Genomic DNA, 15,665 nt, shown 5'->3' with positions numbered 1-15,665 from the left:
ACTGGGGTCTTAAAATTTAAAGCACTGAAACTTTTTATTGAGCATTACGCATTCCGTATTGGTTTTTTTTAACATACTGTTTCTCCCACTACAAAGAACAGCCTTTTAATGTCTCCCTGTACGTTCAGTGAGTGAGTTTCAGGCATTGGGTTTGGAAGGGCAGATAGCAACAGCAGTGCACACACGTGCGGACAGGGATCAAAAGGTGCCCAGCAGCCACATGAGCTACACCTACACCAGCCCATGCCATCTCACGCCCCTAAGGACTCGCTTTGTGTCAGCACAAGAATGTCTTGAGAGCACCACTGTGTGAGGTTCAAGTGCCAGGACTTGAGGATGATGGGACAGACCTCAAGGGCAGGGTCCTGGCATTGCCACCGTAGTTTTGAAGACGTAAAAAAAAAGGAGTCGGGACTCAAAATGGCAACAGGTACATCTCTGAGTTAACCTGCGCCTACGTAACAGCCCGTATACCTAACGGACCACTCTGCCCACTCCCTGGGGTTAACGCCTGGTAAACCGCACAACGCGTGCAGCTTTGGTGAGGCCAAGAGCCTTCCTCTGGCTGCCCTGGGCTTTGCACTAAGTCCTGAACACCCGATTCATTTTTGCAGCGGGTCCCAATCCTGTAGTCTCCAACACTTGCTCCACAGCATGCCAGCACTTTGTTAGGTTAGCTTGCACCTTTGGGTGCAAGCCGTCGTCCGAAGCACTGCACTTTATTCCATTTTTCACGTTTAACAGGGATACGGTTAAAACGGCAGAACAAATTACACGGAGCCAAACCTCCATCAGGCTGATTTGCAGGGGAATGATAACAATAATAACTGCGACAGCGAGTTCACGCGAACAGCCCTCATTCACACCTGGAGCTCCCTGCCTTCTTGGAATGAAATGCAGTTTGAACAAAAGGACAAAGATAATGTGAGAAAACATCAACAACAGGCAGATAGAGGCAAAGCAAATGAAAGACAGATGTAGGAAGGAAAGTGGGAGCTTTCTGCTTTGATTTGCACAGGCCCCGTATCTTTATTGTCCTAAGGAATATCAGTTTGTTGTCCTAACGATATCAGTTGTCCAGTCCTCTTGCATGACTTATGATGCACCTTTTCTTTCCTCATGTGAAAGCCATTGGTTTTAATTATAACATGATGGATACACAGCCCCGACTAGCTCTGCGTGGCTGAATTATTTGAACAGCGGTGCAGTAGGGCCTTTTTTCTTTCCAGAGATCTCTGCAGCTGTTTGTCTTGGCAGGGGTAGGTTTGTCCCCAGCTTCATCCTGCGTGAAGTCCTTTCCACCCACTCAAGTTAGCTGGAGCATTCACCTCATTTTTAATGGGAGCGTTATTATCTTCTATTTTGCACTGGCAAAAATAACTCTCAAAAGGGGAAGAGACAGAAACTCACACCGACCCATCTTTCTTGAACAAACTGTCTTCATCCAATTTGTAGGAAGCAAGTACTTCAAGGAATTTGCCAGGAATTGTTTTTTCTCTTAGCAACGGTCCAGACCAAAAGTGGACACAGAGGCTGCGATATCATCTCTCAACCAGAAGGATCCTCTTGAAGATGCATCAGTTCAGATAATGTGTGCACTGCAAACACAATAGCGGTGGTTGTGTGGTTGTAGGGTGGACAATGCTGGTTGTGTTCTCTAGCTGTGCATGGGCCAAGCGTGGCCCCAAGGCCAGGATCCAACCCACACAATGACCCTATGCCGCTGCTGCCTTTTCCTCCGAGGGAAACGCAGGCAGTTCGTGAAGAGCCAAACATTTTTTCTTGACCCTGTTTGTGGTGATGTGCATTGAGTCTGATCAGCCACTCCCGAGCCCATGAGGGCAGGCAGATGGTGGCATCTCTCTGTGCAGAGCCCAGGGCTTGGTTGCCCATCGCTGCGGGTTTAACGATGACACACTGACATCCGGGTCTTTCCCTGTGGCTGAGCAGGCCTGTAAAAAGACGTGCAAAGTGAGATCACGATACGTGTGGAGAGATTAAAAGTCTGAGACCTGGTTGTTTTCTCTTCATAATAGCTACCTTAACTTTCTTTGAAACCTCAACCGTCCTGGGCCATCTTTATCCAAAAGCATTAACACTAAGGGAGAGAACGGGGGAGGGGGGGGGGAAGGCTAAAGTACTGGTGTTAATGGAAGAGTCAGACATGAAGACAAAAGCATATACCAGGTTTGGAGGCTCTATAGCATGCTGCCAGCAACAGGCTCTGCTTGAAAGGAAAGTACCTATCTCAGCATGCAGTCAAGAGGAATAATAAAGCTCTAGTCATTCAGAGGCAGGGAAGAGGAGAAAAACACTCATAAATGTGCTGGCTTATGTTTCTCTTGAACTTTCAAAATAATTTTTCTCTCCTGCCCAGAGATTAGTCACAAAAGCAAATGATACCATATCTGGGGAAAAAAAAAAAAAAAAAAAAAAAGAAAAAAAACAAAGTTGGATGGATAGATGTGATCTTTGGGGAGAAGGAGAGGAGGAAGGGAGCAAACACATACTTCTCTCACTTTCTCACCTTCCCTTTTCTCTGAGCCTGAACGTACAAATGAAAGAGTTGGGAAAAAGTCAAGTGTTTGGGTCCAACCTAGAGCCAGTGGGGTGCTTTGGTCCAGCCTATAGCCAATGGGAGGGGGGGTGGCTTTCCATTGCCGTCTGGTGGGTTCAGGGAGCTGACCTCGCTGTTCCATGCTCTCCCAGGGGTCCCACTCTGCAAGAAGCTTGATTTCTCCCAGAGGCCCCAGTGAAATGATTTTCAACACATTTTTCCAGACTCAAAATGAAAAAGAGAAAACTAAGGGACCAATGAAAGTATGCTCATAAATGCCACTCTTTGGGAAAGGCTAGCGCTTGCTATGGTTTTCAAAATAAAACTCCAGTTCTTCCAAGCACTTCTGAAGCACTGAGTTAGACTTCACAATACCCAGAGGTGTCAGGTAAGGCGACAACCTCAGCCCCGTCTTAATAAGGTGGGAAAATGAGGTGGACAGTGGATTTTATGACATGCCTGAAATCACGAGGGACAGCTATGGGAGCGGGATCCAAAAGGCAGCCCTTCCTTTATGGTACACTGTTCTCAGAAGCACGGCTCATTTATTTCAATTAATAGAGCTTTCTAAGGGCTCCCCTGCCTCCTTTTTTTTTGGCTGGAATTACTGCAAAGACAGTGAATTAAAAGCACCAAAGGGCATCGTTTTCATTTAGCGTTTAAAGAAGCTGTTTCCATAAAAGCAGAATATGTGAAATTCGCTCAAAAGAGTAAACTTACGAATGCCCTAGAGGATTAGAACAAAAAAAGAAATGTCCCCAAAATCTTTTCTCAGACAAGGCTGACCTGACAGTTCAACTCTGGAGTGGTCTTTCTGTGTAATACCAGTCAAGTGGTTCAACCAGGGACTGGTTCCTCTCACAACGTTCACTCAGGCATTGCAGGATTATGGGTTTCTCCAACCACATGAGACGAAACTCTTTAAAAAGCGTAAACCGTATGCATGTAGTCCACTGCCTCCTCATTTTCACTCTTCAAAAACAGGCAAGGTGGGATTCAGTTCATGTACCGTCCGCTGTCTGAAAGCTGCCACCCAAGCTCGCTTCCTTCAGTGGTGCCGCCCAGACTGACTCTTCCCTTAGAGAAATATTTCTAGCTTATTTCACTTGTTGTCAGCTATTTTAACAGATGCTGTTGTGCTTGGTCCCAGCCAGCTTCTGCCTGGAGAATGCAGTTACTCGTGTAACGTTTGCAATGGCATTTCAGTTTGTCTTCTATGAAGTGTGACCAACTTCAAAATAATTAAAAAACAATGGCTGACTCATATTCAATATTTGTGCAGCTCCATTGTTTGCTGTGACCATGCAAAATATCTCTGATGTGGTGGGGATGTGTTACAGCAGAACTTGCCGGGCAAGCTAGGAATTGGGTAAGGTGCAAGCTGAGCTGTAATCTCCACCTAAAACACGTCCACTGCAGGACCTGCCCAGAGCTCGACTGTGTCAAAACTGACGTTTCCTAGAATTAGAGCCCACCATCATCATCCACATAACATATTTTGGTCAGAATTGCAGGACTGAGTGATGCTGAGACATTCAGTGAATGCCCCTAACTTTGGCTGACATTTTTATTAAAAAAATATATATATAAGAGGTAAACTCAAAATGGTCCACTATGAGACAGAAATGTGTAGTTTTTAACTTCGGCTTGGAATGACTTCTTGTTACAGTGCGCTTTCATATTATAAGTTCAGAATCAAAAAAGGAACACTGTTTAGCTTTGTAGAAAATAAATATCCTTAGATGAAACAACCCAATTTGCAATTTTGTTTTTAATTTTTAAGTGCCAAAATACTAATACATCTGTCATTGATAAACAGCAGAAATGTTTAAATGTCAATGAACGGAAAAATCAACATTTCTCCTCTGGACAAAAAATGTTGCTTACGTTGTTGATATTATAGTTTCATTGTTAACTCGCTTCTCCCCTCTCTCTCCTGGTAGCATCGTTCCCCTGTTCTTGAGGCCAGGAATCGGACTTTGCTTTTGTACAGGCCTCTATAACCAGGGTCTTTTAAATACTCCTCCTTTCTCAGCTTATAAGGCCTGTTGTTAAGGAAAATTGCTAATGGATGGGGTCTATCTATATCAGACTTCTTGTAATCCTCCCATACTTCAGACAGCTGAAGAACCTCAACTCAGTTCTCTCTCTTAGCAAACGTTGCCTTGAAGGCAATCACTGTGTGGAGCAAAATGTCATTGCAACCTGATAATTTGATGATGATGATGGCGAAGTGGTGGGCTGCACAAAGTCATAATCTTTGGTTAAACCATAATCACAGCACTGGAAACCATTCGTTAATCGTGGAAACTTCATATTCACTGTGGTGTTCTGTGCTGTTCCAAGATATTATGAGAAATGACCATAAGCAGGCTGACAGGAATGTTTTTATGCTGTTATTCACATCTTGTGGCACGCACACCACATGCCAGAGGTCATTGGCTTGTGGTTTGTTTTGAAAAGCAGGGTTCGTGAGTAAGACCCAGTGTTTGAAGATGAAGGTGACTGCAACCCTCTGTTCTCTTTATTAGGAGGGATGAGACAGCATCTCCAGCTTCATTTCAATAAATTGTACTCTCTTTTACCAATGATTTTTTCCACAACAGTAGTCTTGAAGTCGCACTTAAAGCATCACACTGGGTGAAGTCACAAGGTGGTGCTAACATGTGCTGCGGGTACCAAAAAGATTGCCTGACTTGTTCAACGGGAGCCCAAGCACCAGCCTCTCCTCAGGAAACGAAGCCTGGCACGGCACTAGTGGGTGGTGAGCTGCGATGGGGATCTACAAGCTGTAGAAGACCTCAGTAAGGGTCTTGGTTTATTCTGAGGTCTCTGCATCGGGGCTGAGCTTTTTGGGGAGCCGTGTGAAGGGCTGTCCTCATTAGGATTGCTCAGCCCATGCCACAGCTACCACCAGCAAGGCAAGAGCCCTGGACCAGCAGCAGTGGGGAAATAGCAGAAACCTCGTCCTAAATTCCCTGAATGCACAGGTGCAGAGGTTTGAGGATCGAAACAATGTTCTGAAATCCATGGAACGGTCAAATGGCCCAGTTCTTCCCACTTTGACAGAGACCTCTAAGTAGTGGGGAAGAGCCCACATCTGGTCTGCCCCTGCTGACCACAGGGCAGCACAGGCAGGAAACGTCCCCCACGCACCAGCTTTCAGACAGTGACATGTTGTGGGGCTTAAATCCACCCACAGTCATGCTGTGAAGCGGCGTTTCAGCTGGTTATGCTGCCTTGTGCTTCTCCTCTGCGCCGGGACACGCGGATGCACAAAGCCAGCTCGGGGCTGAAACGGCAGCGCGGTGAACCGCCTCTTGCTTGGGTGGTTGTTGAACAGCTGTTTCTGCTATGACATAACCGCTTTTAAACTTCAAACGAATTCTATTTCTGAGTTGAAAACATACAGATTGTTTCATAAAAAAGCAAGGGCGAGATGTTAGCGGGCCGTGTAGCGGGTAGTGGACACAGTGGAATTGCAGAGTACACATAACATCCTGTCAGCCCCGTCTTCTACTCGGCTTTCACTCCTTAGGGGTCCAATCCTGCAATTTTTTCTCAAGCAATAACTTCATCCGTGCCAACAGAGTCTGCTATTTCATCTGCTGGTAGCCATGCTGGAATGTGTTTGCTTTGGGAGCGATTGTGTGCTTTGCTGGTGGGCTCAAAGGACAGATAAAAGCCGGTGCCTGGCTCTGCGGAGTAGTTTCTATCGGGGCCGATGAACTCATTAGTAAAAGATCCCTTTAAAAAAACTGGGTCTTTTGCAAAGCCAATGTGGGTTAGACCTTTTGTGGGGCAGGTGGAGTTGAAGCATGACCAGACACAGCTCAACTCTGTTTCATGCTACCGGCTGCCCCGGTGAAAACTTTCTGATGCCGGTTAAGACAGGCTGAGAGAGTGCAAAAATCATACAGATTGGGCTTGGGGGGGGGTCTGGAAATCTTGCAAAACATAAAAGATGCCTGTCTTGTTCAGACAGTTTTGCCACAGCAGGTCTCACAGATGCTCTGTGACACTGGAGGTGCACCTGAAATCCTGACAAAAAAATGATGCAAATGTTTTGCTGCAAAACCTGATCATTGTCTTACTGATGTACGCAAGGAGGAGGGAAGGGATTTTATAAAAAACAAAACAAAACAAACAAACAAAAAAACCCCAACCAAATAAATAGATTCCTGTCTGGAGCTACATCATCAGTCTGCCAGACCCCAAGTTTTTCTGTTTCACTGCCACGGGAATCCTCCCCTTTCCCTGAAAGATGACTGAAAGTTTCATCTTGCAAACAGCGCTCTGAATTACATGGCCGCTTTTGAATTAACTCATTGATGCTGGCAGCTAGAACACGGCAATGGAAGAGAGGTAGGAGGAAAAAAAAAAAAAAGGAGGTGCTATGTTTAAACACAAACGAAAAGTCTCTCAACTGCCAAAACCACCGTCGGTGGAGGGATGTGATGGTGGTTCCAGACTGTGGCAATGAAAAGCAATGATTGTTTAGCTGGTTTGGGGGAAGGGAAACACACTCCAGCAACGTCATTACCCAATTAGTCCTAGCGACGCTGCTCTGGAGGAGGAGGACTCTAGTGAGTGTACGAAACAGGATGATCTCCTGACGTGATGGACAGCAAACTTGGAAGAGTGTGGTGGAGATGAGGACCACCAGTCCTGGCGGGTCCCTCCTGCTGAATTCAAGGGGCTGGAGGTATCTCAGAGACGTGAGATTAGGTGCATGGGAGGTCTCCTGTTTCTCTTCTACCCTAAGGACCAGCTCTCCAGGCAGCAACAGGTGGTCCCTTCTTTAGCCCCAAAGACACTGCGGACAACAAAGCAGACAGTGCAATATGCTGAGTATAAATGGCTATGGTTTAAACCAAGAACCAGTAGTGCCAGTACGTATTGAATACTTAACATGTAATATCTTTATGTTAGGAAACATGGTGGTGTCTGAGAGAGCTTGAGAGAAGACTCTGTCATGAGTCATCTCAGCCCCTGTTGAAATCCTCGTGCTGGCACTGATCAGCTCTCGGATTCTTAAGGGCGGACTCATGAGCCAGACATCCAGTGCTCTGCTACGAGATGGGCAAGTGAAGAAAACCTCACACAACCAACAGAGCCTTCAGGAACAGTGCAATTGCAAAAACATACCGGAATATATTTCCACATCACTGAAAGCGTTTGCTTGGAAGCCTTGCCCTGGGTCAATGATTGCTGTCAGGTATTGCAACTCCAAAAGAAATGTAATTAGTCTTCAGTTAAATCACCCTGCTTCTAGATTAAGGGTTACACTGTGCAGCTCTGTCCCACAGACTAAACATCCTCACATAAATGCATTCTGGCATCAGCGATTTGCGTAGGTGGGTGGCTCGGAGAGGAGCTCATGCTAACTCCAGAGCTGAAGACTGTGTGAAGAGCCATCCCAAACACACATTGGCCTTTGCAAAAATAAGAGAAAGTTGATGATTCTCCACCCCAAAACAACAGCGTTCCTCGAGCCTAATTCCAGAGGGCAGCCTATGTCTGGCTCTTTAAACGTGTGTTGCTCGAAGGCAGGTCAAGACCTGCTGCGGTGCAGGGCTGTGGCATGGGAGCAGGGGAGATGTTGCCCTGGGGGTTGCCGCGTAATTTGGAACCCTGAGGCACAAAGTGAGCGGTGGGAGCTGATGGGAACAACAAAGTACATGGATCCCCAGCCCAGGTAATACGGTGGAGTCCCCGGTGCGCTGCGCGGCCGGTAGCCCTTAACCACCACATCTCTCATTTTTCACTTGTGCTATAATAGAGCGAACTGCAGCAGCGCTCGTGCAGCAGACGCCGGCGACCGCGTTCCCACATGCTCAGGCCTAGCGCCGGGGCTGGAGCGGGTCAGGCCCAGATGCGGTCTGTATCATGGGCTGTGACACGTTATTTATCCTTTTGGCTATCAGCGATGGGTACGATGTTAATTTTCCCTATAAACAGTGTGCTTTGGTGCAAGGATGGGACTTGGCTGTTGCAACGAAATTGCTTTAGGTTACAGCAAAAGCAACAAAATAAGCACTCCAAAATTATTGCAGATAAATACTGTGCTGATATACAGCAAGACTTTGTTTATGTCATGTGCAATTAGATTTGTTTTCCACCTTTTGACAGGAGCATTTCAGCCCAGAGTAAGAAGAATGAAACACACAAGCAGCAGGAGGCCACAGCCAGAAACGCTCCCTTCATCCAGGGAAGAAAAGGCTCTTACATTGTGAAAGGGAGCCTCCTGTTGTCTTCCAGCTGGCATTTTCTGGCCAGCTGAAAGCTAAAATAACCCTTCCTTTATGCTTTCAATACTGTGATCTAATGGCTAAATGGATTTTTAGTACAAAGCATCATTTCCTCCTTTGGTTTCACTCATCACTTAATGGAAAGGCCCCCTAATGTATTGATCGCCGTAACATTCTGCTTACGTCCCAAACAGTGGCTGCTCAGCAGAACTGAAGAACAGATTGTCTTATAGCGCTGCAGTTATCTAATAATAATAAAAAAAAATAATAATAATAGCAGCTCCGTTGCAGCTGGCTGCCTGAAGCTGCTGCACTCTCACACCGTGCGGGCAGTTCCCAAAGACCGGCGGTCAGAAGCCACAATTAATTTTTGCACGGCAGTTTGTTCACCTCTCCTCACGTTTTGCCGAACGGAAGGCACAGCGTCCCAGCTCCCCGGAGTTTAGCTGAAGACCAGTGATCCTTACTGCATTGTTCGGCAGCATTACTGCAGATGACCTGAGAGCGAAGCCACGCCGTGATCTTTTGAGCCTTCTTGTTTTGTGTTGGGCATTTGTGATGCCCAGGACCTGGATGATGGCTCCTACCAGACCAATTCTGCAAAAGAAAAACACATGTAGCTTCAGGCATGGAGAACACTGGTGTGCTGGGGCCACAGCAAGGGTGAAGAGCAGCAGAGACCTTAACTAGGCCTGAGCTCTGCCCTGGGTTGATGGCTTCCAAAGGCTGAGGAGCAGGAGCAGGAGGGTATGAATGTAAAGCAGGAGGGGAAGCAGAGGACTTGCATGCTCTAGGACACCTCCTTGAGAACAGAACTTGAAGACACCCCGAAGCTTAACTCAAGCACAAAGGAATGCTGTAAGGACAACCTGCTGTGCATCAACACTGCTTCTAGGGACTGACACATGGGAGGGCCCAGAGCGAGGCGGTGGTGGGGACCGACTGGGGGCTTCCAAGGACACAAGTCCTAGAGCATCAACCACTTCCACACATGCTATGCACATGCTCTGCAATTGTTTGGGGCTGTCTTCTTAATTTTCCTCAGCTGCCCCCATTGTACCAGAAGCATCATTGCTCTGAAGGGGCAACTGAACATCAGAGTGCAACATGGCAACATCCCATCACATGGGAGAACTGCATTTTCCTCATGAAATTCAAGTAACACATCTGGAATGGGAAGATGCATATTGCATCTGTTTCACTATGGAAAGAAAATGCCTTTTAAAATCTGAAATCAAGAAGTTTGTGGAAAATGATGTTCTGGAAGTTAACTGAGTTCATATCTTCCATTAATGTTTCCTATAAAGAAATGTTCCTGTTTCTTTGCTCCACTAGGCGTGGGTTTCATGCCAGCTTGGGTATTTGGCTGTTTACTTCTTAAGACAGCTTGATGGCTCAGCTGAAATTAAATTTGTGGGCACAACCCGCCCCTGACCAAGGCTCACCTCCTGAGATAGATCCAGGTCCATAGTTCCCACAGAAGTGCAAGGGAGAGGAGGCACTGACATCATTTGGAAGGGTCTAAACTTAAGAAGGAGGATGAGCTCTTTCAACGTAACACTGAATTTGGATGCTTTAACCCACTATCCGGAATCACTTACCTGTGGACATGGATGGACATACTTCAATTAGACTGGGCTGTGAGAAGACCTTGGGAAAAGTTCAGCATCCCAAAGCTCATCACAGGGCATTGAAATCAAACCCACGTCTGCTGCTGCGGCGGTGAGCCCTGCAGCTGTTAAACCCATGGTGCCGTGGCTTCTTCTGCAGGGAAAGGGTCCGAGGCAACAAACGCACAGCGACAGGTCGGCTCATCTACCCAAAAAGAGGGCTGTGCCTCAGCTTCTTGCTTCATCCAGCACTGAAGTTAGCAGCCGAGAAGTAAGATTGCTTTCTTTTCTTTTTTTTTTTTTTTTTAATTATTAGGAAAGAAGTAAAACAATTCATTGTTCTTGAGAGAAAATATCCCTTGAGCCTAACTACTGAAAAATCAAACATCATTTGAAAAGCCAGACAATAAGGCTAGCTTGAACTCGCAGGGCATTAGAATTGCTCTGGCAGAAGCACAAGTGATTTTCTGATAGATGCAATAACAATGCTGCAATTACATAAAACAATATGTAAACTGAAAATGCAATACCACCCCGCTATTTGTACACTCCCTGTTCTACTGTCATCCTCTTATTGTTAGCCCTTTAAGTATTGTCTCTCTTAGGTTTTTAAATACTTCATTAGCATGAATTGCCACCAATCCTTTTGTCTCAAAGAAGAATATTTTCTCCCACCAGGATTTTAATGAAGCCAATTTTTAATGTGGGGAATTCAGGCTTCAGTAATATCTCCGTGCTCTTGATGGTTTAAGTAGGAAAGTCACAGAGAAGCACCTGATACCGGCAGAAAAATAACACCCGAAAACCTGATGCAAGGTGGGAAGTATACAAAAATGAATCCTTCCCCGTTGGGAATAGTTTATGGAAAATTTGTAAAGGATGATGAAGGTGAAACATATCCACCTCTGCCCTACTCCCACCTACGAAGCACAAAGAGATGCTGTCAGAAATGAATCTCCTCCAGATCACAAAACTAGTTTTAACCCCTAAGAAAAAAAAATGACTTGACTTGTTTTGATTGATGTCTTGTGGAGCACTCAAAAAAATGATATGAACTCTTTCCCCTCCAGCCCGCGAACATCGTAGCAGAGGGCAGGAGCCCACAGCCCCCTGGCTGGTTCCCTTCAAATTTCTCCTTGTAAAACTTCTACTGCCATAGTGCCATCTAGAGACAGTTAAAGAAATTAAAGATTTTTTTGTTGTTGCTAGGAAGGACAGCTTTCAGTGTTGTTTCAGCGTCTATATGGGTATATCCCAGCAATGATTATTGCTTACTAGTCGAGCAGCCCTTGATTTTAACATTGTGCTCCAGTGGTTTGATACCAAGCCCCACTGAGGCCAATGCAAAGACATCTGTTGGGTTCAGGGCTGTCAGGATTAGTCTTGTCCTGCTTCCGTGGGATGGGGATCTCATCGTGGTCAGCTCTTTATTAACATAAAAGAGGTGACAGAGCACCCACCACAGCAAACAGCTTCAGACGCTTGTGTGTGTGACTCCAGGGACAGGGGTACCTGAACCACAAAAATAACATTACACTATTGAAATTAGTATGTTTTCCCTAAAACCCAGTGCAGACAGAGAGAGAGAGCATGCAAACACTTGCTGCCGGTTCCAGTATTTTAATATCGTCACGTCCCTGTGCCAACCTGAAGAAAAGCAAGTATTTTGAAGAGTGAAAAAGGGATTTCACAAAGTTAAAAATTTAGTCACATTGGAGGGACAAGTAGCACGCTGACATTTAAAGCACCGGCCCGGTAAGAGAAGATGTAAGTTTAAATCCAGAATTTCCAGCTGTATCGCAGACGCTGCAGGATCTGGCACATTAGTGCCTTAGTTTCCCTGTTTCCCATTCAGAAAGCTGACCGGGACTCCTCCACTTTCTCTTTATCTCTTTTTTTTTTTCCTCTTCAGATCTCTGTGTGGTTGCTCAGTGCCTCAGCCGTGGCTTGCGCTGTCACAAAAGTAATGAATAATATTAATAAAAAATATCGCAACTGTCTCTCCAAGTAAGAATGATTTAAAGAAGATGTTTTCTAACACTCACAGGGGAACAGATTTACAGACAAATTTAAGCTACTAAGTCAAAGGCAAATTATGGAAACATTGTAAAGTTAAGGACAGGGAAATTACAGGAGATAAAATTGATGATCATCTTGCAAGCACTGAAACACCTCCTCTTAATCATAAGGCCAATGGTCTCAGATAGCAAAATATCTGTTTCACAGTAGCGGGGTGTCCCAAGGAGAAAGCTGGATTAAATGGCAGGCAATAAAATACAGAACTCTCTCAATGTCTGCATGAGAGCAAAATACGCATCTTTCGTACATCCCTAAAAAATCTATCATAACCCATGGCTATAACTTTTCCTATAAAAGGGATTTGAAGGGGAAATATCTCTTTGGTCACTTGGAAAGAAAAGGCAACAACATCGTGATCAAAGTCTCGCTCACAGGCTGTTTTTTCTGGAGAGAAGCTTCACTGTTCTAGAATCAGTATCTTGCCTAAAAAAAATGGGTCCACAACTAAATATCTCTGTAGGTCAGAGTACACGGGAACATGGTAGAAGCATCTGGAGAGGTGATTTTTGAGCCTGCTCTTACCTGTGAGGTTACGTGGGTGGACCCATGCTGTAGGGCATCTTGAACATTCAAAGCTGAGCAGCTGAGGGTGGGTGGACGTGAGAATGGCAAATCACCCTCTTGAGAGCCCTTGGCTAATAACACGGGTGTTGCAGAGTCCAGCAGTAAAACAATAAAGGGCTAAAAGGAACAGTATTCAATATTTTGCTCTCCAACATTTTTGTCACTTTAACTACGTCTTGCAAGTCATCATTGAACAAACACTCCTTTTCCAAATGTGTCTGACTAAAATTTGGTAGTACAAACCATCTACTAAGCAGTTGCAAAGACCATACAGAAGACTTTAAATTATCATTTGCTTAGGACTATGTGGGTTAAAGTGTGGTTAAAAATCACTGTCTAAATAGAGGGTCTATCTCTGAGACAAAAATGTGAGTCATTGACATTCATATGTGCATTTATTGACTTTTTGTTCCAAAACCCCCATTGCAAATGATATAAAATTAAGAAAGCAACCAAACAATACTTCCCTGCACACGGGTGATCTGCAGAGAACAATTCCTAAACAGCGATGAACCTATGGAGCATATCCTGCTGCTGAATCTACCCCAAATCAAAGGAGAGGTGGAGCTGAGGATCTGGAGAGTCCAGAGCACGACCTGGAGATGAGTCAGGAATTGATGGGGCATAGATGCCCTGACACAGGGAATTTTTGGGTTGAATCCTGCATATTCATCAGTCCTACATGAGCAGGGCTATCGGTGAAACAAGCAAAAGGTATTTGCCCGTGGAATCCTCTGGGGTGAAGAGCCCAGGGCTGAGGATAAGGGACCTGGAGGGAACGAAAGTACAGCGGACCCAGAGGGGAACCATCACCATCCTCTCTTCTGATGTGAAGCTGACCCCTGGTAATGCGGCCCGTCCCGTTGCACCCTGGTGAGCCAGGCGGGCTGCCAGGGCCCCCAGCCCACAGCACTGCTCTGACGTGATCTTCTGCAGCAAGCCAAGGACCTGGGGCAATCAGAAAGTCTCCCCACGGCACTGCCTCACCTCCTCCCCAACCTCTCCCGGGAAAATGTTCCCCCAGCGCCAGCGGGGCTCAGGTCCACAAAGAGGAGGGTTAGGCTAGGGAATAAATTCCTCCCACGTCTTTTCTCCAATACAATGAAATAATGCAGGCCACGAATCTGACACTCTGCCTCTCAGCCAGAGAAGTGAGAAGATAGCTGTGTTTTAACATTAGCTCCTAAGTATAATTTCCTGTAATTGTAAAGTGCTTTAGAGGTACTTGTGAACTTGGGTGGATAGCTGCTAACTAAGTTGATGAATAACCCAGGACTGACTCATCTCCTAAACAGACCGAGCGCACAAGGAGGGAATGTGGAGAAAGGTTTTGCCTTCCATTAGCAACACTATCCAAACAACTGACCCTCTCCCGGAGAGATTAGTTCACAGCAGGTGAACTATAATCTGCTCTGATCGGCAGGCAAGGAAAGCATTCATCCCAGCTGCATTACAGCCAGAGCTTTTCTTCTCTTTTTTTTTTTTTTTTTTTTCCACATATTCTGAGCTCCCGACAACGGGCTCCAGCTATCAGATCAAACAAACATTTTGCCACTTATTTGCAGAAATGGTTCTGGTCCCAAGTCGGGATGGTAACCAGCTAAAGACTGGCTGATGAGTATTTTTTCCTGGCATGGCCATCAGCCTTTTCTCAGCTGGGAAATGGCCGTTTGATAGTGTCCAGAGCAATAGGCGAGTTTTTGATCGAGGTTAGTTTTGTGCCAGGAAGTTGTTGCCAATGTATGATGCTAGAGATATCTGCTGGAAACTATTATTTGAACGTACGTGGTATTACCATCCGTCTGATGCACTCGGTTGCCAATTGGAGAATATTTTTCCCGAAACAATCACGCCATTTCTGGCTTTCTGGTCCAGAGCCTCATGGGAAACCTACCAGATACCATTAAAAGACAAGTTTTAATTCCCAAATCTACTGCATATTAGAACGTATGGACTCACTAGTTTTTATAGCACATATATTTCCCTAAAACTGGCAGCAGTGAACCTTCATTATATCACAGCCAGTAACGATCCATCTTTCTTTTCTCCTTTCTCCCTCTCTTTGGCCAACAGTCTTATCACTTCTCTCCTTCCTCATGCCATTGCCTTTTCTCCGCAGGTATCAAACAGACTGTTCTCTCCATGAATCTGCAAAGCTGACAAAACCCAATTAGACTCAGAGCGATTTTTCTCAGCTAAGATTTAGTCTGAAGATGGTGGTTCTTATTTTTGGAGTGAAAAAGACCTTGTGTGTTTGAAAGCTTAACTGTTTAGGGTTGGGGGGAGGAGAACCTCTCCCACCTGTACATACAGGTCTGATAAAAGGTATCACCTCTGCCTACAGATACGGCTTTGCTCTCCAATCCTGTTAACTACGGGGAGGGGGGAGGTGACCAGGGATGGTGCCAACTGCTGGCCCAAGGAGCTTCTGCCCAGCTTGTGGTTCGGTGTGGGCCCCTGTTTACCAGGCTGGAGTCGCGTACGGCTCGGAGAGACATCTCGTGGCCGTATCATATACTGCAAAGGAATTATTTTGTGCGTTAAACCTCTCCTGTGTGCGGAGCGTCGAGAACTTCCCGCGGATAACGACTAGTCACGTTGGGA

The sequence above is a fragment of the Vanellus vanellus genome (genome assembly GCF_965231255.1).
Source record: "Vanellus vanellus genome assembly, chromosome: 5".
Classification (NCBI taxonomy): Eukaryota; Metazoa; Chordata; class Aves; order Charadriiformes; family Charadriidae; genus Vanellus; species Vanellus vanellus.
The sequence above is the reverse complement of the archived record's forward strand: the minus strand, read 5'-3'. Positions refer to the sequence as shown.